The 26,492-nt window shown below is 48.2% G+C and overlaps 1 protein-coding gene and 1 long non-coding RNA gene across 8 annotated transcripts in view; one reads left to right on the top strand and one right to left on the bottom strand.

Annotated features, from left to right (window-relative positions):
* LEP (leptin) overlaps window positions 1-23,068 on the bottom strand; it is an 81,344-nt gene extending 58,276 nt beyond the window's left edge. For 5 of the 6 annotated variants that reach the window (XM_019646173.1, XM_019646174.1, XM_019646178.1 and 2 more), the window contains exons 1-3: window positions 22,983-23,068; window positions 22,815-22,874; window positions 14,044-14,145 (exon numbers count right to left, since the gene is read on the bottom strand). The gene's annotated coding sequence lies outside the window, so the exon portion shown is untranslated. The remainder of the gene's footprint in view (window positions 1-14,043; window positions 14,146-22,814; window positions 22,875-22,982) is intronic. The other variant, XM_019646175.1, reaches the window with a different exon arrangement.
* A 301-nt stretch (window positions 23,069-23,369) lies between these two features.
* Window positions 23,370-26,492, top strand: part of LOC109384586 (uncharacterized) — a 3,880-nt gene continuing 757 nt past the window's right edge. The window contains exons 1-4 of one of the 2 annotated variants that reach the window (XR_002124433.1): window positions 23,370-23,601; window positions 24,109-24,270; window positions 24,425-24,563; window positions 26,348-26,433. This is a non-coding gene — a long non-coding RNA (uncharacterized LOC109384586). The remainder of the gene's footprint in view (window positions 23,602-24,108; window positions 24,271-24,424; window positions 24,564-26,347; window positions 26,434-26,492) is intronic. The other variant, XR_002124432.1, reaches the window with a different exon arrangement.

A 26,492-nucleotide genomic window follows, 5' to 3' on the forward strand; every position in this document is an offset into this window, starting at 1 on the left:
GGCCTGGAGGAATGCAGTCACTGCTGTGCCTACCATTAGGCCTTGCTGTGAGAGCAGGTGGGAACACCCTTCATGAATGAATGCCTAAGCCTTCATCAGAGGTAACTTGGGGTTCTTATTGATCAGGAGTTTTCCTCAGGAGTAGGGGACCGGCAGAGGGCTCCAGCCTCTATGTGGGGACCATAAATGGGAGAGACAGAGGGAGAGGTCCAGCCAAGAGGCCCTGTGAGTGGAGCCCTTAGATTGGAACCATCCTGGGTTGGAGGCGTCACCCATTTATGCTCAGAAGTGGTAGGAGAGGCAGACAAGAATGGGGAAAAGTCTGATCGAATCACAGGAAGAAAATGATGATTTTTGTTATGAATTACCTACTCTGTTCTATGCACTGTGCAGGGTACTTCCCTAAACCATCTCAATGAATCCATCTTCAGAATATAGCTATGGAGGAAGTATAGTTATTCCCATTCCATAGGTGAGGCAGTTAAGGCTCACAGAGGTCAGTCGGGAAACTTGCTCAAGGTCATACAGATGGTGAGCGGCAAGGGTGGGGTTTAAATCCAGATGTTTAACACCAGAGCCCATGCCCTTCTCAGACTCCTATGCAGCCTCGTGCTAGGACTGGTGTGGCGGTTACAGGACTAGAGGAGGGGGTTAGAGGAAGGGGTTCTAGGGGACTAAAGGGGCTTCCCAGACATGAACAGCTGGGGAGAGGCAGACTGTAGCATGAGGAGGTAAAGGAAACCCCCTTTCCCACTTGCAATGTGACCCTAAAGTGATGGCTCCAAAAAACTGGGGCCATAGACCCCATTTGGGAAGCTGATCAGAGCTAGACTCTCACCTCAGAAAGGATGTCCACATTTTTTCATGATATTAGGAGTTCACCCAAATCAACAGACCCAGGCAGGGGCTGAGCCAAGGCCTGGCTCTGCTGCCTGATGCTTTGGCCAGTCCACTCGGAGCCAAGCTCACGCTCATCTGCTTCAAGCCGCGATGACAATAAACAGTTTGATAAATGCATTAGTGCACGTGTGACACACAGAGCAATTCTCCCTTCGTGATGAAGGGCTTATTCTCTCAGCGGCTGGGAATGCTGCCACCCTGACAGTTCCCATCCCTCTTCCAGAACTGTCCTCCACTGAAGATGGTCACCTTGCCCAGTCATGTCTCCTTCCCAAGGTAAAGAACATCAGTGAGTGATGGGGGATAGCTCTGAAGAGCCCTCCCAACCCCGGGTGTCGATCTTCAGAGCACTCTCTAAGAAACCTCCCGTAGGCCACCGTCCCTCTCAGAGCCAGCTTCTCTGAGAACCCGACCATTGAGACATGGACTCTCTCTTTTAGTCACAACAGCAGCTGGCAAGGGTTCTGTAGGCTACAGATTAAGGAATGTCATCCCCCTTTTTATTGGCAGGTGAGAAATCTAAAATTCAGAGAAAGGATCATTTGCCCAAGGTCATTAGAGCTAGCAATATTACAGTTAGGATTTGAACCCAGTTCACCAGAAGCCATAGTTGTTACATCCCTCTTTCATCTGTAAGGTGGGGGCAGCCCCAAAAGAACAGGCCAGGATGGGGAGACAGGGCCTGGGCCACTGAGGAAAGGAAACAGAACCCTTGGTCCTAGCAGGGTGCTCCATTCCTGTGCTCCCCGGCTGGGGAGGGTGTTCAGGGTGGACACTTTCCCTAGCCACCTGAGGCTGCCTGCAGCAAGGAGGGGACAGGTGGAGGCCTCTGGGCTCAGCTCTGAGCAGGCCTCACAGGATGGGGAAGGCAATGCCTGCGGTTCACACCCTCACCTGAAGGGCCACCTGTGTCTGTCCCTCAGGCAGCCACAGACCTGGGTGTACATCCTAACAACCGTGATGCTTATTGGCTAGGTGGTCTGGAGCAGGTCACTCCCCTCCCTGGACCTCATCTCCTCCACAGGGCACCTCAGGTTCAGTGACAGGGCCTGGGGTGGGGAGGGGGAGGGGTCAGCATTCTCCTCACTCCCCACTGCAACTTTCAAAACATTCCTGTTCCTCCTCTGCAGGGCCTGCTTTCCAGCCACCCCTACCTCCCCCTCTTCAGTGCTGTCACCATCCAGCTCCCTGGACACTCCCCTACACTCTCTGAGACTTACATTTCAGCTCACTGTCTCCCCGTCCATTCCAAGCCCTGGTGTCATTTGGGGTGACCTCAAGACCCATGTAGAAGGCCCGTTCAGCGAGCTAGCCTCGTGGACCTTGGACCTCCCCATCTCATGCCCTTCACCTCTAGCTCCCCTCAGGCTTCGCTCACTCCCAGCTGCCCTGTCCCCACCAGTCCCCTTTCTCCCAGGCTATGAGGAGTATCTTCACTCCCCTCGCCAGCCAGGCCTGCGTGCCTGACCACCTGCTCCACTCTCGTCAATGCCCTAATAGCCCAAAGTGGAGAGCAGGGGCTCAGGTGGCCCTCACCCCCAATTACAGTGTTTCCCCATGCATCAGAACACACTTCCTATTGTCCCAATATAATGTCCTAGTAGCACAGACTTTTTTTTTTTTTGCAACTGACAAGAATGTGGCAGAGCATGAAAATCAGTGACGTAAGTTATCTGGCTTAAGCCATGGTGCATTCTGTTTGGTTAATGACAGGGCAAAAATGGAAAATTTTGCCTTGAGGTGGAAATGAAAACAAAGGCAAACTATGAGAGCCATCTCACAGCAGCACCTGCCGTGTCATGTGTGTCTTCCCAGCTCCTTACCATCCCCATTGCCAATACGTGGGACCTGCTCTGCTCCTGGCCCCACTGTCTGCCCTCCACAGTCACCCATCAAAACCCCAGCCCTGCATTGGCCCCACTGTCCTCTTCCGTTCCCACAGTGCTCCTCGAAGAAACCTTGCAAACTGATGCCACAAAAAAATCAAGGTCTTTTGCCTCAGCAGGGCCTCAGCATCCCATGACAATCCTTTGATTTGTCCCCATTTCTCTTAGCAACTCCTCTCAGCTTTTATGAGTTGCCTCAAGAGTAATAAAAGTAATAGTATAAATGACGAATGGAAGTTTATTCTAGGAATTTCAAGACCATCAACATTAAGAAATCGATTCATGCAATTCATCTCATGAATAGACTGAAGGAGAAAAAAAATCATATGGTCATTTGACAGATGCCCAAAAAGCATTTGAGAAAAATCTAATATGCATTAAAAAAAAAATCGTCTTGGGGCCGGCTGAGTGGAGCCTTGGTTAAAAGCTGGCTTGGGACGCCAGAGGGCCCCAGTTCGGATCCCACATATGAGGGCCAGTGACACTGCCCTCTACAGCTAAGATGCTGAACAACAGCTCAACCTGGAGCTGGGCTGCCGTTGAGTTGCTGTCAACAGCGTAGGCTGCAGCCCCTGTGGCAGTGGGTTGCCATGGGGTACCGTGTGTAGCCAGCAGCCAGCGTGAGCAGCCAGCAGCTGCCGTGAATGGCCGTCCAGAAGCCAGCGACTGATCTGCCTTGCCCCGGAAGAGCACAATGATGGTGCCAACTTGGGCCAGTGAAGCAACATCCTCCACAACTAGACTGAAGAACAAAAGGACAGCAACTTGTCTGTTCCCCTTCCCCCAATTCCCCAGCGCTGTTCCCCTTCCCCAATTCTCCAATAAAAATCTTTAAAAACAAACAAACAAAAAAACGTCTTAGAAAACTAGAAATAGAGGGATAATTTCAAAGTAGGATAAAGAACAAATCTAAACCAGGAGCTAATGTCATGCTGAAAGATGAAACACGACCTGGTAAGTGCACAAGGATATCCTTGATTAGTAGGGCTATGTCATAAAATATCATGGGGAAGTAAGTCTAGTCAATGCAAGCATCACAGAAAAAGAAAAAGTGGTATAATTATTGGAAATGGAGAGTCAAAAACCTGATGGGCTCCATAGAAAAACTGAAGATCAAGTGAAAATTATGATTCATAAGATAACTTAATAGAGCAGGTAGTTACAAAAGAAATACAGAAAACTGTATTAGCTTTTCGATATAGTGGTAACAACCAGAGAAGAAAATATAATGGGAAAAAGGATTACATTCACAGTAACCACCAAAATATAAACTATCAGGGAAGAATCTTAATAAAAAGAATGCAGGACCTCCTAAAGTAAAGCTGTCACATTTTACTGAACAATTCAAATAAACAGAGGGCCATACTTGGTTTCAAGATAAGAAGACGATATTGTAAAAATGTCAATCTTCCCCGAAGTCATCTACACATTTCCCATAATTGCAATCAAAATCTCAGTTGAGTTTTGAGTTGAAATTGACAAATAAATCTAACGTTAATTGGGATGAATAAATGTGAGGAAATACAGAAGAAAAATTTGGAGGAAAAAAGACGGATTTGGAGCTCCCCTGATGCTTGTCATAGCAAATATGAACAAACATATTTTAAACCTACAGTAATTGCAGCAGTAAGGAATTAGCGTCTGAGTAAACAGGCAGATCAAAGGAACAGAAGAGAAAATCCAGTTGGCATTTCAAGTCAGTGGGAGAAATAATGTGTCACTCAAGAAACGGTGCTGGGATTTCATGAAGACTAGTTTCTGATTGGGTTTGATTTCCTGAAACATTAAATATTTCCACATGTCAAAGACACTGTATGACAAATATTTACAGATAAAATGATATGATGCCTGGGATTTGCTTCAAAATAAAAGGAGGAAGGTGGTAGGGAGAGAGATGAAACAAAATTGTTATGTGTTGATAATGGTTGAAGCTGGGTGATGGATATCCAGAGGTTTATAATATGATTCTGCCTTCTTTTTATATGTCTGAAATTTTTCCTTAATAAAAAAACTTTAAACATCATATGAATTTAAAATCCAAACTGGGAAAATATTTGCAATATGACACACAAAGATAAATATTTTTTACGTATAAATTGTCTTAGAAAGCAATACAAATTTTGACCATTCCAATAGGGAAATAAGCAAGGTTTATAAATAGATAATGGTTGTACTAATATAAAAAGATGTTTAGTTTCACTAGACATCAAAGAAATGCAATTCTTCTTTTATAAATGAGATTTATTTTTCAGCCTATAAAATAGTAAAGAAAAAAAAGTTATAATGCTTTGGGCAAGTGAAGGTTGAGAAATGGGCCCTCTCATATATGGGGTAGAGGGTAAACTGTTTCAACTTATTCTACGAGCAATTTGACCACGTATATCAGGGGCCTTTCATATACACTTACGCTTTGACTCAGCAATTCAATTTTTAAAGAATTATTCTTATACGTATACTCCAACAGGTTCACAAATATATTTTATACATGTGTGTTTATCATATTATCGCTTATAACAGTGAAACATTAGAAATGCCCCAAAGATTAGTTATTAGAGAACTTAAATGACATATGATGCATCCACACATTAAAAATGATGATGTAGAGCTATATTTAATGATGTGGAAAGAGATGCTATAGAGTGAGAAAAATCAGAATAAAAACAGTTGTACAAGATACACTACCATTTCAGAAAAATGTATCAGGAAAAAAGATCTGGAAGAATGTACGCCAAAATGTTAAGTGATCTTCCTAAGCGGTGAGGCTAAAGGCGGTTTTGCCTTCTTTTTAACCTCTTTCTGTATTTCTAATAGAAAGGTTCTTTCTATAAGAAACGTATATTACATTTATAATTTGAAAGACAAAATTAGTTCTACTTTTTAGAAAAAGAAGGAAGGAAACAAGAAAGAAAGGAAGGGATGAGGGAAGGAAGAAAGGATTCCTGTATCTTGTGTGTTATTCCAAAGATGCTCTATATCTATACAAAATATATGTGCGTTTTTAAAAAAATTGCCGGTGGTAGGTAGCGTTCTCTCCACCTTGTTGTGGCTTTGCCTTTCCAACTGACAATTGAGCTCAGCTATAGCAATGCCTTCAATAAGGCATGAGTGTCCCCCTCATCCATGCCAATACACTATGCTATTTTTGGTGTTTTACTGAGTTTTGATGGGTGAAAAATGACATCGTATTGTAATTTTAATTTGCACTTCCCTCATTACAAGTGAGATTGAACATCTTTTCATATATGCAAGAACAGCGGATTTTTCTGTGAACTTCATTCACATCCTTTGCCTATTTTTGAATTGAATTGTTCATTTTTTATATTGATTTGCAGTGGCCCTATATATAGAAAAAAGTAGGCATTTGTCTGCCATATATGTTTGTAATATCTTTTCATAACTTATTGTTTTTATATGGTTGATTTAATCAGTCTTGTATGGCTTTATGAGCACAATGTCCCCCTACTCCAAGTTTTTATATATAGAGATAAATTATATATAAATATAATTTATATATAGTTATATAATTTTTATATGTAAATTCCATCTATCTATCTATCTATCTATCGATCTATCTATTATCTATCTATGTACACTTTAAAAAATGCTCCATGTTTTCTTCTAGTACTTTTATGGCTTCAGTGTTAACTTTTATATATTTGCTCCATTATTTTGATGTGAAGAGTGAAGTAGGAATCAAGTTTTCTCCCAGCTATGTTCCCCAGCCCTATTTACTGAACAAATAATTGATCTTTTCCTCTCTGACATGAAATGTCATTTTATGATATATTCAATTCCCATTTATGGTATACTAAACTAAGGCCTATTTCTGAGCTCTTTATTCTGTTCTGTTGATCTGACTGAACACCCTTGGGTGCCTCTCCACTTGAATGATGTTTTCACATGGGGGAGAAGTGATCTCTTCACGACTCCTCTTTATGAGAATTTCCTGGCTGTTCGTGCATGTTTATTTTCCATATGAGCTTGAGAATAAGCTGGTCTGGTTTCAAGAAAAAAAATTATCCAGATCCTATCTAGATACTTAGGTGTAAAGCATAATTTAGGAAGAACGAACATCTTTATAATACTTATATATTTTCCAGTCCAAGAGGGAGGATTTTCTTCTCTATCTGGTGAGTTCAACTCTTGTGTTCCTCAACAATGTTTTAAAATTCTTCACATGGACTTTGTCCTTTATTGCTATTACAATTGTGTTTTCCTTTCCACTGCATTTTAAAAAGTGTTTTATATAGGAATGCTACTAATTTGCCATATTCATTTTGCATCAGCAAGCCTATCGAGTTCTTACTATTTGTATTTTGTTCCATTGATTGTCTTAGGTTTTCAAGTTATGCAATCACATCGTTTTACGTTAATGATACAATTTTGCTTCCTGTTCTCTAATTTGGTGCTTCATTTCTTTCTTATTTAACTGCTTTAGTTAATACTTGCTGTAACTGCTCCTGAGTCTACTGGGAGTCATTCTATAGTTTTATCGTTAAGCTAGATGATGGATTTGGTTTGAAATAAATAGAAGAATAATCAAAACATAAAATAGGTATTTCACAGAAGAGGGAATAAAAACGGCTCATGAGTATAGGAAAAGATGCTCAATGTTATCTAGAGAATTATCAGCCTGTCCTTTAAATACTAAAATCCAGATTTTTGTCCCTCGTCCACAGCTTTTCTCACTGGATGCTTTCTTTGGGCCACCGCCCCTATTGTCCACCACAGGCTGATGTCCCTCAAGTCCATGGCTTCAGGTTGACCTTGCCCCAGAGCATTCTATTAGACTATTCAGTGGCTTCCTAGCCATCCCATTTGGATTTCCTGCAAGCCCCTCAACTCAACACATTCAAAACTGAACCAAGCATCTGGACCACCAAACAGCCCCCTCCTAGCGAGAAGAGCTATCATCTGCCCACTTCTCCTTAGTAAAGCCTCCTCCGTCTTCCTCAACCTGCTCTTCAGTCACATTTACCTTCTAAATATTTGTTTTGATTTGCCTCCCCCCCACCCCCACCCACTGCCCTGGTTCAGGTTCTGATATATTCCTCACCTGGGCTATCTCAGTGGCCTCCTACATGAATTTTCCGTCTCCATTCCCGACTCTTAGAACCAGCTTCCAGAATTATTGCTGTCAAGATGTATTTCCAAAACACACATTCAACTATGCCACTTTCCTTCTGAAAATAACGGGTTCTCCATTGCCATGAAAACAAAGTTCAAATGCCCGACAGGGCCTATAGGGCTCCTGTTGCCTGGCCCCCACGTAGCCTTCTTCAGTTGCCTCACAGTTCATCTTGGATTCTCTGTTCTCTTTATCTGCTGTTTTGCTTTCGTAGTTTCAGTTTCCCACAGTGGTCCAAAAATATTAAATGGAAAATTCCAGCAGTAAACAATTGAATTTTAAATTGTGTGCTGTTCTGAGTAGCGTGATGAAATCTCTGACTGTCCCACTCGGTTCCGCGTGGCAAATTAATCATCCCTTTGTCCAGCATCTCCACTTGTATATGCCACCTGCCGGTTACTCACTCAGTAGCCATCTTGGTTATCAGACCCTCTGTCATGGCATTACAGAGCTTGTGTTCAAGTCACCCTTATTTTAACTAATAATGCCACATTCACATAACTTGTATTACAGTATATTGCTAAAATTGTTCTAATTTATTATTAGTTATTATTGTTAATCTCTTACTGTGCCTAACTTACAAATTATACATTATCATAAATATCGCAGGTATGTATGTATAGAAAAAACCCATAGTATATACAGGGTTCAGTACTATCCGAGTTTTCAGGCATTCACTGGGGGTCTTGGAATGTATCCCCCTCAGATAAGGGGGGACTACTTGGTCATCCTAACCACTCCAAACCTCTGGGTCTAGCTTGCATGCATCTTCACCCAAGCATGCTGCTTACCACATTTTTATTTGAGGTTTTTTGGTGGATAGATAGATAGATATAGAGTGTGTGTTTATCAAACCAATACATGCACATAGTTTAAAAAAATCGAATTGTATCGAAAGGCTGATAATGAATAAAAACCAACCCAGGGTCCCCTCTCCCATCCCCAGTCTTACTTCCTGGAGACAACCTCTTTCACCCGTTTCTTCTGGTAGTTCCTTTCATATCTCTACATACATACATACTGATAAAGTCATGTTTTAATAAAGTCATTTTTTGATTTATCAACTTTAGACATCATTTTTACTTGTCACATAACAGATGAAAGTTCAGTCCTATTACATGGCCCACAACTTGTTTCTCCCATTCGACCACCCTTTTTGGTTAAATAGTGTTTACATTACTGTGACCACGTAAACATGGCCATTGCAGGGTTAATTAGGGTACAAGGATTACATTTTATTTGTATGTGTAGATTTTGGGTTTTCCAGGCATTTCTGGTTGACTTTATTTTATTTTTGTCAGGATCCCCTTTAAACAGTTCTCCATGCTTTCTTCAGGAGCTCTGGCAGTTCAGGAACTTGATCGTGTCTCCCTTCTTTCAGGAGGCGCCCTGCCACGGGTCCCTATCCCTGGGCTCAGTACACAGCTATCAGCCTGGGGCTTCTCCCCACTGCTCTCCAGAATGGAGCCACTGTTTCTGGAATTTTCTGTCTGCCTTTCTCGGCTTACTCCTTTATGTTGCTGGAGCATATTATTAATTACTTCCTTAAATGAGGTGCTGCATCCTTACCTATCTTAAAAATGTCTTTATTCTATTCTAATGGTTGATAATAGTTTATCAGGGTGTTGAATTCTGGGCTGAAATTACTTTCCTTCTGAATTTTCAAGGTCTGTTTCCTCTGCATTCAGAGTCTGGTGTTGCCATTTAGAATGCTCATGCCCCTGGAATATTCAGTGGGATTTTATATTTTCTCTCTGAACATTTTTTTGGTTATTCTCTTTGTCCCTGATATATTTTAGGTTGACATACACTGCTGTGGATCTATTTTTATTGTTTGTCCTGGGATGGACTCAGTGAACTCTATAAAGACCTCTAAACTTCAGGATTGTGAATTTTCTTGTGTTATTGATTTGATAGTTTCCTCTGCTCAGCGCGTTGGTTAAGAGCTGGCTTGGGATGCCAGAGGGCCCCGGTTCGGATCCCACATGAGGACCAGTGACACTGCGCCCTCTACAGCTATTTGGTGAACAATGGACAGTCTGGAGCTGGGCTGCCATGAGTCGCCAGCAATGGCGTAGGCTGCAGTGGGGCTGGCCAGCAGCAGGCATGAGCTTTTGTGAGTGGCCGTCCAATGGCCAGTGAGCGACTGCCTCACCCAGGAAGAGCGCAATGATAATACCAACAGGGGCCAGTGAAGCGACATCTTCCACAACTAGACGGAAGAACAAAAAGGACAGCAACTTCTATGTTCCCCTCCCCCCAACTCCCCAATAAAATCTTTTAAAAAAACCAAACAAACAAAAAAAACAAAAAAAACCTTCATCTTCCAGTTCTATGGAATGTTTATCTTCTACTTTCTGGGAGATTTCCCTAATCTTAGTTAGCTTCAATTCTACCGAATATTTTATTGGGTTGTCAGAAAAGTCACGATGCGTTTTTGCAACGAAAACACAAAAAAATACGTCATGACTTTTCCAACAACCCAATATTTTGGCAGCCATTTTTAAAATGTTTAAATTTCCAAAGAGCACTCTCTTGTCCTCCGAGTTTTCCATTTTGGTACTGTCTCCGTGGACATTAATTAGAGGTTGTGTTTGTTTTGTTTGAATTCTTTTCTGTTTCTTCCATTATTTCCGTGTCCTCAGGGGTCTTCTTTCTCTCTGTGTTTCCCTCAGTCTCATTATGTTGGCGACTCTCCTTGGGGGTGGATTAGCTTCAGCTATATCCATTCATATATTTAAGAATAAGACATGGAAATGTCACTTGGGAGCTGTGTGTTCGTGGATGGAGTTTTCTCAGTGTCTGTCTGGCTTTTGGGTTCTCAGTGGGAGCTGGTTGTTATGTGGGGACCCGTACATGTCTGTTTTCTGGGACCACTCAATTTTCCTGAGAAGAAATAAATCTTTAGTTTCCTGGTTGAAGGGTAGAGTCCAAAATATTTTGTTTGGTGGTACAGGTCGACTGTTATATAAGTGGACTTCCAGATAATCTCCATATTCTGGTGCCATATCTCATTCTTGCCTTCTACCACACCCAGCCCTTTGGGGACCAGTTCTCAGGGGCTCTCCAGGGGCAAATAAGCCCCTTCTCTCCTACCTCTTCTTCTTTGAACACTAAACTGCTGCTTTCTCCACTCTTATACCTGACCATTCTATACCTCTACCTGCTCTTAGTTTTCTAGAATTTTGTGGAATCCTCTTATATGCTGATGGCCTCTCCTCATTGTGTTAATGGTTTTTTTTTTTACTCTTTTTAGTTTTTGTTTTTTTAAAGAAAATCCCTTTCCTATAAGTCTAGAGGGGTGTTGGGAGAGAAGGGAAATACAACTGTCATTTCCGGTGACTGTGTTTCCACTGGCTGAGCTCCCAGGGAAAACAGCTATTTCTCAGTCATGTCTGTGTCCCCAGAGCCAAGCACAGTGAAGGGCATAGGTCAGCAGTCTGTAAACTATTGAATGAATGAAGTGGAACCTACTAATCTCCCTAATCCCTCATGCTTAGTACAATACCTGCTTGGCCAGGATAACAAAGGGGCACAGAAAACATGTCACATTTCAGAATGGTGAGAGGCCTACAGACATTCTGTCTGGAGGAGAGAAGACAATGTGTTGGGGGCTGGGTGGATAGAGGATGCGCATGGGGTTTCTAGCCACCTACGAATATCAGAGAGATATTGCATTTGGAAGAGCTGTCTTCATGTAGGAGGATTGACACTTTTCACGTGGCCTCAGAGGACATGAATAAGGCTATAGGAGGGTGAAAGATACTCAGTGACAGTTCAGCTCCTTATATGCAATCACTTTTTCACCTCTTAGCTCAGCCAGCTCCCTAATGATCAAGCAGACCACCCAGAGAGATAAGTTCCCTACCCTGGAAATATTTAAGCAGATCTGGACACCGGCAGTTAGAGTTGCTGTAGAGAAAATTCAACTAACTGGTTGAGAAATTAGAGAAGCTTATTAGGGAGACCACTTCATGGACGGTGTAGGTGCTTGACCAGAGCACTGTACATCTGAAGCTGAAGCTGAATAATATTGTATGTCAACTATAATTTTATATATATATATATATATATATAGTCACAGGATATGCGCATAGTATAGGGAATAGAGTCAATGGAATTGTAGTAGATATATACGATGTCAGAGGGGCACTGGGTGGGGGGAGGGGAGTTATCACTTTGTGAGGGGTTAAATATACAACTATTCCATTGTTTTGTACACCTGAAACTAATAATAAAAAAATAAAAATAAAAAACTTATTCAGGGCCGGCCGAGTGGCGCGATGGTTAAGAACTGGCTCGGGACGCCAGAGGGCCCCGGTTCGGATCCCACATATGAGGGCCGGTGACACTGCCCTCCACAGCTAAGATGCTGAACAACAGCTCAACCTGGAGCTGGGCTGCCATTAGTCGCCGGCGACGGTGTAGGCTGTAGCCCCTGTGGCAGTAGGTTGCCATGGGCTACCGTGTGTAGCCAGCAGCCAGCGTGAGCGGCCAGCAGCTGCAGTGAGCGGCCGTCCAGAAGCCGGCGACTGATCTGCCTCGCCCGGGAAGAGCGCAATGATGGTGCCAACTTGGGCCAGTGAAGCAACGTCCTCCACAACTAGACTGAAGAACAAAATGACAGCAACTTGTCTGTTCCCCTTTCCCCAATTCCCCAGCGCTGTTCCCATCCCTCCAATTCCCCAATAAAAATATTTAAAAAAAACAAAACAAAACTTATTCAGAGAAGAATAGATTTGAAAGCAGATACATTAAAAAAAGAAATTAGAGATTTTTTAAAACTCTACTAGAGTTAAAACGCCTTTTATAATAAATGTTTGATAATATCCTTTTTATTATGCTGAAATAAAATAATAGAAAGTAAAACCTACTTTAGAAAACCATATTTAAAAAAAACAATACAATTCCCTAATAGATATATAAAAGTAAAAATGACATGATTATAATATGGGCATATATGTTTTAACATGTAAATGTTCGGGCACGAGGATGCATAACGGAGTGAAATAATGCGAAGCTTGCATCCCTATGTGGGATCAGCGCGCATGTGATGGCGCAAATGCAGACTGGTACAGGTACGTCGTGTCAACGACTCAGATTCTGGGGGAAGCTCTGCCGTCAGAGACATGATTTCCCAAACTAACACACGACTCTTAATGAAGCTCTGAAGCACAACTTCTCCTCGATTTATATACAGAAGTGTTCCTAGCAGTGTCAACTGTGTTTATGGGTAAACCAGAGTTCAAAGATCATTATGAACAGGTTTCTACTTCTTGACAGGCATTTGAAATGCCATAGGAGATGCGGGATAAACCTTTTTTTTTTTTAATTTAATTTAATTTTTTAGCTGAGCCATCCTGCCACCTGTTGGCAGCTCAGCTCAGGCTGAGAATCAAACAGGCGACCCTGTTGCTTAGAGCTCACACTCGAGTGAGCTCTTAACCAACTGAGCCACTCAGCCGGCCCTGGGATAAACCTTTTTTTTGAGTGGACTGTCTTGTGGTTGCGTGAGGACAGGCACACTTGTCCTTTACCTCCTAAGTGTCAGTAGCCTTTCTCTAATTATTGTGACAATAAAAAATGCCCCCCACACACATATTTCCGAAATACCCCAGGAGTCACTGCTGCTGCGCCACTGGATTAGATGATCGCTAAGGTTCCTTCCAACCCTAGGATCCTCTGATTCCTTCAGGAGCTGGCGGTTCAGGGCAGGTGAGTGTGGCATTCTCCAGTCCCTAGAGCCACTTGGACTGGGGGACACAGAGTAGCTTCTGCCTCTGGCATCTGTGGGGGCTTCCTCTTTGCAAATAAATCCAGCTCAGCCAAAGTACCATCAGCACCATTAGCCCCACCCCCATGGAGGAGATTCACCGAATGGGTATCACTGCCCCTGCATTTGAGCTTCCGGAGAAGGGCAAGAAAATCTGACCTTTAAAATAATGGCACCCACAGTGTTCTCCACAGTAACCTGGATGCCGTTCCTTCCTTGCCCTCAGGCTAACCAATCCAGATTGGGAGGAAAGCAGCCATTCTTATTCTCCTCACCCCCTGAGCCCTCGTGACTGGAAAAAAAAAAAAGCAACGTTGTGCAGGCTGCTGGGGCCACAGCAGACGTGGGTCTCCTACCTGGCTGGTTCCATCTCTTCTCTCCTGCTTTCCAGAACCTCTTGTGTCTCCCGAGGCTGCCCAGTCCACTACTTCTTCCAGGCTATCAGCAGATCGCACGCCCTGGTCAGAGAACCATACAGAACATTGATGGGAACTCCTTTAACACCCCTCTCCTCCCCAAGATGAACTCTTCCCTCTGTTCCGGATCACATCTCCCAGTACCTCTGAGATCCACTCTGTAGTTATTCTCTCTTCCTCTGCACCTTTAACCACTTTTAATACTTTCCTCTCAGCTCAGAAACGGGTTCATCTTCTCCAACTTAAACAGGAAACAGAAACCCCTTTGTCCTACTTCTCTTTCAGACTACGGCTCTATCTCCCCCTCTCTGTTCCCACCAACGCTGGAGATTAATCTGCACTTTCTGTGACCTCTTTCTCAATAACCTTGACCCAGTGCAATCTGGTTCCTCTTCCCACCACAACACTGCAACCACTGGGTCACTAATGACCTAATTATCAAATCCTGTTTTGTTTTCATCTCCTAAATTCTCTGCAGCATTTCACTCTGCGAACTATGCTTTTTCCTGAAAGTTCTTTTCCTTTTTTTCTGATCCATTCTTTCCAGTCTGTCTTTGCTGGATCCTTCCTACTTCTCCATTTCTTTCCTTCCTCTCTTTCTTTTCTCCTCCTCCAATCTCCCCTTAAATAGTAGGGCCCCGGTGTTCTAGCCCCCTCTTCTTCCTTTCTGTCTCTAAAGGATCTTGCCCACTCTTATGCTTCAACAAGCCTTGGATGTTGACGCCTAGATCTACAGACTCAACTTCTCTCTTTAGCTCCAGTTCCAAACACACAGCTGCTTCTCAGTCTGCCCAAATGTGCTCTGCCTTCCGGGTTCTTTATCCCACCGATGGCGCCACCTCCACCTAGTTGCCTAGACAGCACACCTGAGAGTCACGCTTCACTTCTCCCCTCCCACCCCATATTCATTCTGCTCCCAAATCCTGCAGATCCTCAGCACCATTCTCCCGAACCTGGCCCCCCTCTCCATCCCCTCTGCCATGCCCCTCATCATTAAGCCTCTTTCTGAGGGTCCCGGTTGGTCTCCATTGCTGCCACCAGGTTTTCTCTATTCCAGTTCTTCCATAGTTCTCTTTTGAAGACTAATCAGTCATGACATTCTTCTCCATCTTACCTAAAGCCCCATAGGCACCTCACTGTCCACAGCTGAAGCTGAGGCTCCTCGGAATGACACAGAACACCCTTCCCCATCCTCTACAGCAGCTGTCCTGAGCCTCTGTAAGCCCTGAACGCACCTGCCCAGATAGTGATGGACATCTTGTACAGTGTGCCCTTTACGCTTATGTAGGCGCTGGTCTTGCCCTTGGGATCTGACAGCTATGCTCTTGCCTCACCCTTAACCTTCTCATCTTTGAATAAGCAGTGTTAGCATAATGCTAGCAAATAGCAATGCTCTGTGATTATCAGTCCAATGACCAAATAAATGAATGAGCAGATTGACTGATTAAAAAATTATACCCCTGGGGCCGGCCAAGTGGCTCAGTTGGTTAAGAGTTCGCTCAAGAGTGCGAGCTCTGAGCAACAGGGTTGCCGGTTTGATTCCCGGCCTGAACTGAGCTGCCGCTGAGCTGCCAACAGGTGGCAGGATGGCTTAGCTAAAAAACATGTGTTTTTTATAAAAAATTATACCCTTGTCTGCTTCTTCATCATATCATCCTCTAGGCCAAATTTGAACGTGCATAGGAATTACATGGAAACCTGGTTAAAATGCAGATGCTGATTCAATAGGTCCAGAATGTGGCCTGAGATGTACGCATTTCCCACACACTCCCAGGTTCTTGATGCTGCTGGTCTGCAGACCACACTAGAGGAGCAAGGCCCTAACCTATGCCAATATTTTCCAAACTTTACTGAGTATTAGAATCACCTGGAGAGCTTTAAAAAATCCCAATGCTCCAGGTGCACTCTATACTAAATCAGAATATCCGGGGAAGGAGACTAGAGGCAGTATTTTTAAAGATTCCCAGATGATTCCATGTGCAGTAAAGTTGGGGAACCCCTACCCTAGGCCATCTCTTCCTTCATCAGTGATGATGTTCAATCCTCATCAGAATCACCTGGGGAGCTTTTAACACCCACTGACGCCTGGGCCCCGCCCAGATCAATTAAATCAGAATCTCTGGGGTCTGGGCCTATGTGTTTTAAAGCTCCTGGGTGATGTTAATATGCAGCTGGGGTTGAGAGCCATTATTTCCTAACTCCAAGGAATGGCTGCGGGTTTGAAGAATCCTGAGCCCAGGGTACAGAGCTGGTGTGAAGTCTAACCCAGGCCTGGCTTTTCAGCTAGGCACTGTAGAATCTTGGAGAAGTGAATTGAGCCTCACCACTAAAACGAGATTAAAAATACATGCCCTCCCTACCCCCAGTTTAGTAAAGTCTTTTAGAACGGAATTGGGAAAAGCGCTTGCACAGGAGCCGGTCTTCACCTCTCTCATATGTGGTCACCACTTGTGTCCCCCGCTATCTATCAGGCTGGCTTCAGAGGCCCATCGCGGGGAGAGGTCTATCATGCACGAGCCCCCAGCTGCAGGCCCAGCTAGGGAGCAGATGGTTCAGGAGCAGCCCAGGCCACCAGAGGGAAGTCATGAGGACTTGCATTTGTAGGCAGGCTGAGCGGTGGAATCACACTCAGCCCCTGCCAAGCAGCCTGGCCTGCAGCCCGGATGCTGCATGGTGGGCTGTTCGGCCCTGAGAAGGGACAGGGCACACCCGCTGCTGCTCTCCGCACACACCGCAGCGCTGCCACCTGACCCACAGCAAGGAGCCCGCAGGTTTGCACCAGATTCCTCTGTTTCGAGCTCTCTCTGCAAATCTGTGCTGGCGCTGTGGGAAAGGCACAAAATGAACACGAAAAACACAGGTTCAAGTCCGGCCGGCTACCCCCAGCTGCATGCGTTTACCCTTGGTTTCCTTGACTGCTGTTATTATCACTTTCTATTTTATTAGCATCATAGATACATGTACAAAGGCCCTAGAACAAGCTGGCCCATTCCTGGCCCCTAGAGGCAGTAGAAACCCGGGGCCTCGAGGCTGGGGGCAGGGGCTGGGTGCTTAGTACCAGGGAAATCTTGAGACCTAGTTATATTTGAAAACTTTCTGTATTTATCTGAAATTAAAATTTAACAGGGTATCCTGGACATTTATTTGCTAAATCAGCAACCCTTCAGGAGGGGAAGGAAAAAGTGAAAAGGAGGAGCATGTGCTCCTGGGAGGAGACAGGCCTGGGGTGGAGGGGCTGCCTGGCCTGAGCTGGGTCTGGGCTGTGGACGGCAGGTCTCCCAGGCGGCAAAATTACACAAACTTTTGTGCCGCCAGAGCATCTTCTGGAAACTCAGCCAGCAAAGCCCAGCCAGTTCCCGGAGGCAGGTAAGGCGATGAATGGCTGGGCTGGGAGCTGGGAAAGGGTCCTGACTCACACTCCCAGCATCCTGCCATCTCACTCCAAGGGACTACGTCAACATGACTCTCCCCGGCTCTACAGGAACAAAAATGTCCCCGCCACCTGCCTTCACATGTCTCTACCTGAGTGGATGAGGCCTTGTAGCCCACAGTTACAATCCTTAAGGTTCACAGCACAACAGAGCAGAAAGAGCCTTTCAGTTCAACCAGCCCTTCCAGCTACTGCTGAGAAGTCTGAGCCCAGAGAAGGACAAGTTTGCCCAAAGCCACACAGCGAGAGAGGAGCTAGGTTGGGATCCAGGTCTCCCTGCCAGTCTGGTCGACTAACCCCATGCCTTGTCTCTACCCCAACCACCGGATAGAAATGCCCATGACTTAATATGCAGACCCACTCATCAGCTCCACAGTCTAGGATCAAGAGGACCCAAAGAGGGCCTTCGGTTTTCTCTAGTTACAAACCCAACTAGAAGCAAAACTGCAGAGAACCCTGTCCTGCAAAGGGAAAAAAAAGCATTTCCCAGGGCATCTGGTGATGGCCAGATTGCCGGGGGCTAGCCCCGCTCACGGTGCCTGCTGTGACAAGTAGGCGCGGCTTGTCGGTGCCCTCGTGGCTGCACCGCACAGAGAAAGCACAACCCATGGAGCCAGGAGATCTGGCACAAAGCCTGATCTGATTGGTTTTGCCTAATTCCCCAGCTTAGTCCTTCACCTGTGACGTGGAACCATATCACAGGGTGTCGTGAAGATGAAATGATAGCGGGCACAGGACCTCAGGCATTTTGTTATAAGGCCTAAAATGTCAGGTGCTGCCCTGACATCTTTGAGTCCCAGAGGCCTAACTGTGACTTGTCCAGCTTTCTCTAGATATGTGTGCTTCCCCCCCCCAGCTGGAAAGGCCCCTCACGCAGCTAGTTCCCCTAGCTGCACCCTACCGGTCTTCAACCTAATGGGGTTCACCACCCTGCCAGCCCAAGATATTATTCAAACGAGCCAATCAAACCCTCCCACCCTCTTGTCACCACAAAGCCTGTGCTCCACAGCCCCTGCTGGCTCACTCTGTTCCCAAGTGCAGCTCCCATGAGTGCGACCCTCATGGGGCCCCAGATGGCAGGTGATGTCCTTCCCCAGGCTGTGAGTGTATGTGACTAACAAACTATTGCCAATCTCATCTGTCCAGTGTCAGGTGTTGGACGTTCAACTGTCTTGTACTGCTCAGGGCAGGGGAGCTCTCTGTCACCAACAGGGTGAATAGTAAGTGGCCAGAACAGGGGGCTTCGTGAGACTGAGGACTGATGCTCGACAAACACTCTAAATCTCTCTCCTTCTGGGCAGAGCGTCCCCTTGTGTTCCTAAATGGTGGTGCTGGGCTTTCACACAGGGAGTGCCTGAAACCCTGACAACAGACCTTAGCCAGACAGCATTTGGGGAGACAGTACTTTGGAGTCTTCTCAGGCTCTTAGGGTCAACAGTCCCCTAACCCCGACACACTTGTCTTCCCTGTATCTTGTCAGACTACTGCCTGTGGAAGGATCATGGCAAATGTTGTATCTCTGTTTTTATACTATGTAGAGAAACAACTAGTCCAAGGTCACACAGACAGGAGAGATAGGGCTGGGTCCATCCCTCCCCCCAGCCCACTGTCAGCACCGACCCGGTGACCCACAGCCTCTAAGGAAGCCAAGCACTGTATGCTCCCTAGGTGTTTGTTCCCTAGGCTGAGGCAATGCCCTCCCAGCCTCACCTCTGTGATGGCTGCAGAACTGCAAAGGTTGGCCTTGGTAATGAGACACATGTCCCCTGGGAAGCTCTGCATGGGGAAGGCATCACAGTGACCTTGTCCCAGCTCACTTGGCCCTTGTCTCAGTTCCCCCACTGGGCTCAGGGGTCCCTCTGATGAACAGTGAGGTGATCAGGAGGTCTCTACATGATTCCTTGCATGTGGGAATACCCTGAGATTCTCCTCCCTAAGAGTAAACTTTAGCACTATTTCCATTTAGCTCTCCTGTCCTTTGCTTGGGGATGGGAGCTGCCAGCTGCGGCCCTGAGCTGGGGGTGACAGCTATGGGGCTTTGGCCAGCCTGGAGCTGTTTCTCGCACATGCTTCCCTTGGGTGCCTTTCTAAGAGCAGTGAGTCCCTGATTGCTCAATGATGGGCCCTGGGCTTCCAGCTAAAGAAAGAAGTCGAAGACCCTGGCCAGGAGGCAGTCAAGTTACCATTGAACCTGTGGTCGGCCTTTCCCATGCCGAAAGTACCCTGAGCTTCTCAGGAACCCAGATAATTCAGGAGCCAGCTCTCTTGGCTAGCACTGATTTCAGATGCTAATACAAGAGTCAGGCACCCTCAGAACAAGTTCACTCTCAAGCTGTGAGGACCATCCCTGCTTCAGCTAATCCCTATTATGCAGATAGAGAAAATGGGGCTCATCATAAGGACTTGCTTCAGTAATCAGCATGGGACTGGAAACAGAATTTGCCCCCTTGTGCTGGGAATGGGTGCTGAGTCAGTCCAGCTCCCTGCTGAGCACCTGACCTGGGGGAGTGGGACCGGAAGCTCTGTTGGCCCATGATGCCTGTGGTCAGGCAAGGACAACTTCAGAGGTCTGGGTTCTCCCCAACCAGTGCACTGTCATGTGCAGGCTTCCTGCATGATGGGGCCCTCACCTTCCCTAGCTGTCCTCCCCGGGTCCCTGATCTTCACAACCAGAGGAGAAGCTAGGCTCTACTGAACAAACATCCCTCTATCTGCTTGACCTTGGCCAGCTTTCCTGTGAGGCCACTGACAGATGTTACCCAGGTGAGCACAGAAGGAGGCCAGGGAAGCTTAGAAAGTAGCCAAGAGTGGGGCCAGGCAGATGGTGGAAGCTTTGCTGCTCCCAAAGGACCAAATTTTGGCTGCAAAGATCCTGGGGGCCACTGTCCTTTAGTGGAAGGCACATCCCCTTACTGTTCACCGATTTTGGTCATACTGCCACCTCCTTAACCGAGTTACGCAGAGCTCGGTCATGAAAATTCATTCCTTTGGGAGAACAGCCGTTTCCTGACGCCCCTTGAGACTCGTGGAAACTCTGGGGCTATCACAATATCGGGCTTTGGCTTATACCCTGTGAGAAGGAAGTGTCACCAGACTGTGGTGACTGTCTCTCTTTCCCTTGCCCCCAGCCCGGGAGCTTTTTCTGTCCTCCCTTGGATAGCTTAGGAGCAAGCAGAACAATGGATTTTTCGGCGAAAAAGCCATTTCCTGCTGACTGACAGTGTGCATGCCTCACTCCAGGTCCCAGAGCTTCTGTAAGCAGGCTGTTTCCTCCCCAAGCCCAGACCTCCTCTAGAGCTATGGGCTCAGGAGGACAAAGACAACACCTGGCTCTGCCCCTGGGTCAGATATAACAAGTCTGAGAGAGGAGACTGTCTAGGGAGGAAGAGTGTTCTGATGCCCGGGGAGGGAAAGGGGCCCATGGTCTCCAGCTTGCCAGAGGTCTCTACAACAGGGTAGGGCAGGATGGAGAGAGGGGCTTCTCTTGGCTTCCTTCACCCACTCCTGAATCAGCTAGGACGTGATGCATACCCCTTCTGCTTGTCCTGGAGGAGCTGGGATGACAGTACGTTCTAGAGAGGCGTCTGGGACAATATTCCAGCACCATTTCTGGTGCTTTCATCAGCCAAAAGAACCCAGGAGTGGAAAGAGCCACAGATAGATTTCCTGGGTCCTGGATTCCATTTGGGGTGGGGTAGGGGGTGGGGGCTCTCACAGAGGTCTCTGTGTGGCCACAGCCCAATGAGTCACCACAAAAATTACCTCTAGGAGCCTCTTAGGCAGTCCAGGACACAGCTCTGCTGAGAACTCACGCAGCCATTACCCCATCCAGAGCCCAGAAAGCCATGACATTAACCGAACTCTCTCTGACTTCTGGGGGAGGTAGAGAAGTGGACAGAATTCATCCCCACCCCACCCCCTCTACCACATGAGGCCTGGATTTAGAAAAAGAGGAATGGGTGGGGCTGTGAGGATGTCTGGAAGGGAGTATCGGGGGCTACTCATTGCGTTTCTAGAATCCAGAAAATTCCAGACCCCTCCAGTGCCTTCTGAAGGCTGGCTTGCCTTTTGGGGAAGCGATCTGGCTTTATTTACTTATTTTAATGAACTGAGGCTGAAAGAGGAGCTTGTGGCAGGACCTTAGCAGCCTCTTTTGAGAGTCACTACCCCTTGCAGGAAGCCAGAGCCCAACACTGTGATTCCTGCCAGTCAGCTTCCGGAATTTCCAAGACCGGTTTTGCCCCTCCAAGCTCCAGGCCACCCGACAGAGATCTGGGATGGAAAAGCAAGGACCGGACTTGTGTGTGTATATGTGTGTTGGGAGTGGGAGTGGGGACGGTCTAGGGTCAGATTCAGGAATGAGTTAGAAGCCAGAAAGTCCAAGGCAGGGAGTGCTCACTCCGAGGCCCAGTAGAGGCTCAGGGAAGGCATGGAGCTGTCCGGACCCTAGTGCTGAAAACGGAGATGGGGGCCACAGAGCTAGAGCTAGGGGAGAGCAGCCACCTGAGCCTGAGCCTTTGCCCCTGGTGAGAGGGGGGCGTATGGAAAGGGATTCTCTTCTACTCAAGTTCCAAGCAGGGGAGGGCACAAGTGAGTTGGGGAGAGGATACAGGCTGAGCTTTGAGAACTGTGCAGCCACCAGAAGCTGCGGGCAGCATGGCGAAAGCGGGCCACCACCCAGCTGGAGGTAGGCTGCAATCTGGGCCAGCTGTGGGAGATGAGCAAGGAAAAGACCCTGGACCTGGGCTGGTACGCTGGCTACAGGTCAAGGAGAGGTGCATGAGGTGTTCTCATACGTATGACACTGACAAACCCGCACAGCGGACTTCCATGCGTGCACACATACACACCTCATGAACACACGGAGTGAGCTCCCAGAATAGGCACACATCAAGCACGCACAAGCAGCACCATACACACACTCTGCTCACGGGCACCGGTTCCCAGTCCAGGTTGCCGAGGCTCCCACTCCAGTCTCGCATCCCCACGGCCAGTCTGGCCTGGACACCCCTTCCACTTAGCTTTCCTGCCCCAGATGGCGCCTCACAGGGAGACAGACAGTGGGAAGCCCCAGTTCTAGTCTGCGACCCGCGAAGGCGCTGCAGAGGGGCGGACGGCAACTCCTACTCTCAGAAAAGGGGTGGGGAGACAGGCAGAGAGGATAAATCTCAGAAACCACTTCTGTCCCCCAAACTCCCAGTTTTGGTGCCAGAGCACAAGAGGAGTGTGGACAAGGGTGAGTGTGTCTCCCTACCCCATGCTGGGGACACCCTGAGCGTACCTGTGAGTGGGGGGCCCCCGCGTGGAGCCCCCTCAGCGATTCCGGCTCCTCTGGCTCCCCCTGTATAAAGGTGGGGTGGGTGGGAATGGGGGTTACCCCGCTTGCCCTCCACGCCGCCTCATATCCGTGGGCAACGGAGAAACTCCGTTCCGGGCAGCGGGAAGTTACCTGGGTCCGGGCGCTGGAAAGGGACGCTCTCTGGTCCTCGGGCCTTGCCAGGGTTCCCGCGCCCCCGCGCCCGCCGCCCCCGCCACCTCGCCTGCGCCCTCCCGCCAGTAGACTGCGCGGAGCCTGAAAGCCGGGAGCCTGCCCGCCCTCCCGGAGAGTCTGCTGCTGACCTGCATTGACGTCATTGCGTCATTAGGTTTCCCCTGGAAACACTGGCGCGCCCAAAATAGTAACATATTAATTCAGGCCGGGGGAGCAGGGAGAGACTGTTTGTAACCCTGCAGCTAACTCAGCGTGCGCCAGCCAGCGCGCAACGGCCCCCACCCCTTCTGAGGGCCGCGCGGATAGCGCTCGCCGACTATTTTGAGAACAAAGGGAGGCAAAATATAGAACCCCGGAGAGAGGGTGCGGGGGACGCCGAGACCCTCTCGCCTTGCACGCATGCACTCCCACAGACGCACACACACACACACACACACACACACACACACGAGCGCGCTTCTGCACATCACACCTGGGTCTGGCTACCTTTCTGGCAGGCGCTCCCTGCATGCGGGCTCTTTCAGGGACCTGATGGGGTGTGTTTGCCCAGATCCCCGGGGCACAAGGACAAGTCCAGGTGAGGCCCTTCTGCTCTGCTGGGCTGAAGGACGAATCCTCCCCAGTTCGACCTCGCTCGGTGGGTGGGCAGGGCGCCCTCCCTCTACGCGCCCATCCCTACCCACCCATGCGAACCCTAGCAAGAGGGGCTCCTCTCCCAGGCGGCAGGCACACCCCCGTGCTTTCTCCTGCGGCAGTGCCCGGACCCCGCTTGTAGGGGAAACCCTGCAGGGATCCAGCCAGCTGCCAGCGGCTGCCCCCAGCTGGGAAGTGGCGGGGTGGGGGGTGGTCCAGGCCACACTCCCGTTCCCGTGTACTCTTTGGCACCCAGGGAGGACGGATTTCGGACGGAAAGACTGGGGACCAGGGTTGCTGTCACAGGCTCCAGAATCGTTTGGGCTGGGGAGTGACCGACTTTTCTGAGCGTCCTCTCGCTCCCGCTCTCCGCGGCCCGGCACGCAGAAAGATATTGGTGAAACGTGAGCACAGGCTTCAGAGGCTCTTGACTAGTTCTCGTCCTGCCTAGACGGGGCCCTTGACTCAGCTTCTCTGAGCGTGAAGAGAACGCTTCTCCGGATCAAAATAGCAAGTGCTGTCGGCCGAGGAGGGGAGGTGGCACTCGAAACTCCGAGCCAAAAGAAGGATGCTGGGCGGAGCAGGCGCCACAGGCTCCCGCGCGCACGTGAGTGTAAGAGCAGGGGGTGGGGGTGGGGTGTCATTTGAGAGGGCTCAACCTTCCCCTTCCTCCCAGAGGCCGCCCAGGAGCCCAGTGAAGGGCGCTGAGAGGTCTCTCCTGCTTCATCTCACCCTGCGCTCATCTCGCCTTTGCTCTCTCTGGCCAGGGAGGGGACATGCCTGGGATTTGGGAACATGTCTCTTTGTGAGTGTGCGCACAGCTCATGGCAGTGACTCGGATCACACAGCACCCAACCCTGTAGCAAGGAAAAAAGGATGCTTCTCACCGGAGCGCCCTGACCACAGGTATTGCCTCTCGGCCTTTGTTCCTGTTGACCAACCACAGAGGTGATGAGCAAGCAACCACGTGCTGACCTTTGTGGACAAACCCAGCTGTCTGCATCAGATAGAAACCAGACCAAAGAGCAGGCTTTGGAGAGGACAAGCCTGTCCTTCCCCCTTCTGAGCTGTGGGAACTCTCCCTGCACATACCTTTCCCTCTAAAGCTGGGTCACGAAGCCCACTCCACAGGCCGTTGTGAAGATGACAAGAGATGGTACCTAGACTGTACTAGAGAAATGACATGCCCTAGACCTGCCCCTGCCCCCTGTGGGTGGTTCTCTCTGCAGTGTGAACCCACACTCTTCAACATATACACATTCCCTAGTGACATCTTTGGGGAAAGCTGGTCAAGAGATGCTGGGGAAACAGTGACATAGTGTCCTAGCCCCCAAAAGGATGGCACCTGTGCTCTTTTTCTCCACATCATCAGCCTCTGATCTAATGCCTTCAGATTCAAGTTCAATCAAGTGGGAGCGGTGGTAGGGGCCCCGTGGTCTGGCTCGTCCTCCCTCTATAGGCTATTTCCCAGCAGGCCATGCACCAAGGCCACATGGTCTGGGCTCCCCTCACCACAGCTCCTGTCCCACTGAGCCACCACCATCATCTACCTGCCTCGCTCCTCTCCGGACCATGGCAGGGACCATGTGGCACTCTGTTCCCACAGCAACTCCTGGCCCAGTGCCTGGCATAGCAGCTGACATTAATTGTTGGTAAACCAAAGACATAGTCTCTCTTTCGGTAACCTCCTGCCCCAGCCTATGTCTCCATGTCAGTGTCCACGCAGTCCCTAGGTCAAATGCTGACTTCTCCACACAGGCCTTTTGGATCCCAGTGAGTAAGCTCACTCAGCCTTAGTCCCTGGATCACTTGCAAGAGCTCTCACAGCTTGATCAAGTTCTGCCCCGAATTGCCATTCTCTGTATAAGCTGTACATCTCCCTGCTGGGCTGTAACTTCTCAGAGTTGCATCTGGGTCTTGCCCATCTCTGTGTGCTCCACATAGCTCAGCTGTGCCCAGCTCTGGCTCATGGCAGATGCTCAGGAAATGTTTCCTGCACTGAACTCTGCAGGTCTGCCCACCATCTCAGTCAAGGACTGGCCTTAGATGGACAGTGATGCCAATGGTGGTATCTCTGCAGACCTGGGCTAAGAGAGACCATGGCAATGTCAGTCTATAGGTGCCCTGCTCCACCTAGCCCTGAGGAGGGAGGCCATGGGAGAGCATCCTTCTGACTTTTTTTCTACTTTGGGGCAAAGTGCAGAGGATGCCTGGCTGCCTGGGAGGATGAGAGGGAGGTGAGGGAAGGAACAGACCCAGCAGGGTCGAAGCCATGATCTGCTCCGTCAGCTGTTTGGAAGGAAAGCCAGCATCTTGTAATCAAGGGACTGACCCTAGTCTAGTCCTGGCCCACAGCAGCGTCTGTTACTCAATGAATAATGAAAAATTGGAGGCTCAGAACAAGGCAGGATCTGTCCCAGCCAGTGAAAATGTGGCAGCCACCAGACCCCTCCACACACATGCAGGCCTAAGTCCTTCTTGGCACAGCCTCATCCTGGCCACATTGCTTCCCCAGGCCATCTCAGCTATGCATCCCAGGCTAGTCAGCACAACTGTGTCAACCTGTGGGTCCCAAGGGGCCAGCTGGATTCCCTAATGCAACACTCCCTGTCCTCAAGGAGGGGAGTGGAGGACTTCTCTGTGTCCCCAAGATGCACCTCCCTATGAGTGTGTCTCTATTGCCATTGCAGGGGCCTTTTGATAACAGACTCACTCAGCCGGCTGCAGGGAATTGGCTGTGAGGAGATGCATGGGAATAGCAGTGAGGATATTCTAGGTATGTTAACCTCCCTGGCGGTCTGATTATGTCAGTAATTTTGTACCCAAAGCGGTACA

The sequence above is a fragment of the Hipposideros armiger genome, unplaced genomic scaffold, assembly GCF_001890085.2.
Source record: "Hipposideros armiger isolate ML-2016 unplaced genomic scaffold, ASM189008v1 scaffold_97, whole genome shotgun sequence".
Taxonomy (NCBI): Eukaryota; Metazoa; Chordata; class Mammalia; order Chiroptera; family Hipposideridae; genus Hipposideros; species Hipposideros armiger.